This window comes from Ammodytes marinus (genome assembly GCF_949987685.1).
Source record: "Ammodytes marinus genome assembly, chromosome: 16".
NCBI classification, from domain to species: Eukaryota; Metazoa; Chordata; class Actinopteri; order Uranoscopiformes; family Ammodytidae; genus Ammodytes; species Ammodytes marinus.
This window is the reverse complement of record NC_137220.1, coordinates 646,840-651,101: the sequence shown is the minus strand read 5'-3', so window position 1 is coordinate 651,101 and position 4,262 is coordinate 646,840.

Genomic DNA, 4,262 nt, shown 5'->3' with positions numbered 1-4,262 from the left:
AGCATTTATATACATGATGAACAACAGTTTTCTCCTGGTCCCCTCTTTATCAGTACAATGTTGACTTCTGCTACAGCCATGTCTCCCCCAAACTCCTTACAGTGACTGAGGGCCATCTCCATAAGGTAACACACTAACTATGCAGAAGAACTGTGTGTGTGTGTGTGTGTGTGTGTGTGTGTGTGTGTGTGTGTGTGTGTGTGTGTGTGTGTGTGTGTGTGTGTGTGTCCATAAGGTAACACACTGACCATGCGGATGAACTGAATACAACCACACTCATTCAAAAATTCTGCTTGATGCTGTTATTTTTATTTTATCTCATTCGCAGATTTTATCAATGAAATGATCTAATGATGTATTTGATGCAGTGAGTGAGGGCTGACTGGCAGTGACTGTCTTCTGTCTGCTCTTATGACGTGGTGCTTGGACACTCATTTCAAAGTCTAGTTTACTTTTCACTTATAGATTGAAGAAAAAGGTCTATAGAGCAATATTTGGTTGGTCTGGTTTCTTTCTTTTTTTTGGGGCATGTTTATGCTTTATTGATAGTGTAGAGAGTTGAGTAGAGTTGAAATGGGGCAGAGAGGGGAGTGACATGCAGAGAACGACCGCGGGCTGGAATCAAACCCGGGTCCGCTGCTGGCCGAGGCCCATGGGGGGGACGCCCTACCAACTGAGCTAAGGGCCCATGGGGGGGACGCCCTACCAACTGAGCTAAGGGCCCATGGGGGGGACGCCCTACCAACTGAGCTAAGGGCCCATGGGGGGGGGACGCCCTACCAACTGAGCTAAGGGCCCATGGGGGGGACGCCCTACCAACTGAGCTAAGGGCCCATGGGGGGGACGCCCTACCAACTGAGCTAAGGGCCCATGGGGGGGGGACGCCTTACCAACTGAGCTAAGGGCCCATGGGGGGGGGACGCCTTACCAACTGAGCTAAGGGCCCATGGGGGGGGACGCCCTACCAACTGAGCTAAGGGCCCATGGGGGGGGGGGACGCCCTACCAACTGAGGTAAGGGCGCCCCCTGGTCTGGTTTCTTGACACTCAAACCAACATTGTTCTACAGACCCTTAGCTTCAATTAACAAGAGAAAACTAAATGAAATTAATACATTTACTAAAATATATATGTTTTTTACCCAGGAATTTTAAAATAACAATATAACAAAATAATTTGAGAGCTGTTATCACAATACCATCATACTGTGAGACCGTAGTATTTATTAATAATAATAATAATAATAATAATAATAATAATAATAATAATAATAATAATAATAATAATAATAATAATAATAATAATAATAATAATAATAATAATAATGGATAGGATTTATATGCCCAAGGACACAACAACTATGACACAGGTGGCAGGGTGGGAATCGAACCGCCAACCCTTGTATCATTGGCCGACCCGCTCTACCAACTGAGACACAGTCGCCTTCACAGGTTCCTGCTTCATACTGTCAGGATATCACACTGACCCCGGGCCTATCACACTGACCCCGGGCCTATCACACTGACCCCGGGCCTATCACACTGACCCCGGGCCTATCACACTGACCCCGGGCCTATCACACTGACCCCGGGCCGATTTGCATCACGCCACTGAAGAAAAGTTTGTACCTGGTGTAATGAAATATCTCCGGACTCAATGTTAGAATGCTTATTAATGCAATAAGAAACATTGTATTTATCTTGTATTACTCCTGTATGTCTAAGATTAGATTCCTCAAATGTTTATTGAAGAGCACTCAGACTGTGCCTCCCCAACCCTCCCCCCCCACCCCCCTGCCTCCCTTGGATACCACAACCCCCCCACCCCCCTGCAGCAGTAAACAGTCTGTCGCTGAGCCCTCCCCCACCCCCTCCCCCTCACCTGACTGCCAAGTGAAACACACAACATTCTTGCTGATGCTGAACTGGCTTGTATAAAGGATGTGACATCTGATCAGAGAGCCACCGGATGGACCTGCATGTTCTCAAGGATCTAAGAACGTGAAGCTTCTGTTTGTTTGATTAAATACTCTTTGCTTGATTATTACAGCCTTATGATCTCGTTTGTATCACTGCACTGGTTAAACTACGATGAGGGATCTGTGTGCTGATACAACAGGCTGAGGATGGCAGTGTCCTCAGAGGATTTCAAAATAAAACGTCCTAAGTGGCTGTGGGAGAAGTCATTTGTGTACAAAGTGAAAGGGACTGGTGAGTTGACACAGTCTTGGTGTGCACCTGTACTGATGGATTTGGATTCAGAGACCATGTTGTTAACCCTCACCTCCTGGGTTCTATTTGTTAAAACGGAAAAAATAACAATAATAAAAGGGTTTACATTCATCAGATACATTTTCTTGTTAAACGTTGATATATTTATGGTTCAGCCTGACCTCAGTGAGACACAAGAACTCACACAAACACCTTCTGGAATGTAGAGACATGTTTTATTATGTTCTTCACATTCACTCTTACATTGGTAAGTGTTTCTCTTGTACAGCTTCAGTTCGTGTTAACGGAGCGGCACGTGAATGAGGCGTCCATCGATCTCTGGGATATCGATGTTGATGATCTCCTTCTCACATGTGTCTCCATAGAAACCGTCTGGACACTCACACACAGGTTCGTTGGACTTCAGCAGCGACACACACTTTCCTTTGTTGTTACAGGGGTTTTTACTGCAGGGGTCACCACCTTCTCCTTCTTTAAAGTAATACACATTTAATTTTTGTGCCTTATCCTTTTTGTACCAACATTTAAAGATCAGAAAGGGCTTTGGGGCTTGAGCAGGGTCCCAAAGACCAATGTGTGCCATTTTAACAAACTCTTTGACTGGTCCATCACCACAATACTTCCTGACATCAACACACTTTATGTCACCCAGTGATTTACCATAATATTTCTTGCTATGGCATTGCATAATCTCATCCTTGGCTTTGTTTTCCTGCTCTGTATAAGCATTATCTCCCTGCTCTTCTTTCTGAATGTAGCCCACAGACACACCGATTGAACTCGCATCTACTGTAGTTGTGGTCATATGGTAGAATAAGTGATTATCTTTCTCACTAGAGTCGTACACCACCACCACCCAGTCGTACCAGTAGTACTTCTCATCCAGGAAGGTTTTCACCTTTTCAGCGATGGCTTGTTTGTTGTTGTGATCCATTGATGTAGCGATCTCTTTCACATCGCCCTTCACGTAAGGCTCACTATTTTCCAGGCAGTTTCTCAACACAGCTTTCTGTTTGCTGTAGACGTCTGTAAACATCTGTTGGTGTTCGTCCACTTTGGCTGGCCGGTGCAGACCGATCAGTTTCCAGTAGAGTTGGTTTAGGACCATTCCTTTTAACAGAAGGCTGCTGAAATGCTGGTTGTATTGGATGATCTTTCTAACGCTACATTTAAACTTCCTAGTCAGAAGGTCATTGAGGTTTTTGGTGAGAACAGTTTTGCCTCTGACGGTGAGGTAATGGTAGAGGTTGTCCATGCTGCCTTCAGTTCCAGTGAGCTTATAATAGGTGGTGAATATCTTTGCCAGAAGGAGTTTGCCATCTATACATTGTTCTGACTTAACGTTCTTACGAAACTCATTGTACTTCCTCCATGCGTTGAGGATTTTGACCTCGTCCTGAGCGTAGACACTGGCGTAGTTAAACCATTCCGCATCTATGGACAGGTCAGACACCTGGAGGGAGAGAGCATCCAGCTTTCTGTTCACCTCAGCGAAACCGTTCTCCAGGTCTGTCACAGCATTTCTCTGAGACTTGTGGGCGAAGGCCAAGTTGATGAACGAAAAGGCCAAACCCACAATGCCGGGCATCATTTTGCCAAAGGTGGAGAAGCTCTTCAACACTTTCCCCAACGTATCGGTCTGGGACATTAATGAGAGCACCTCTTTCGCTGAACTTAAGGACGCAGCGAGCTTCTCTCTGTAGCGAAATTCCATATCTTGTTCAGGTAACGGAGGGCCCGGTGGAGGGTCATGTGACTGATCAGCTGATGTCGTCCCGTAGAGAAGAAGGAGGAATGAAGCCAACAGCAGCATCGAGGCCGGAAGCCGAAGAAACGCCATTCCTGCAAAACACAAATCACATGGATTACATCGTTTATAGGCGACATGTTGCTGTAGTAACACACATCACATGGATTACATCGTTTATAGGCGACATGTTGCTATAGTAACACAAATCACATGGATTACATCGTTTATAGGCGACATGTTGCTGTGTTTCAGCGGTCTAAGACAAAATCGAACGGTTTAATG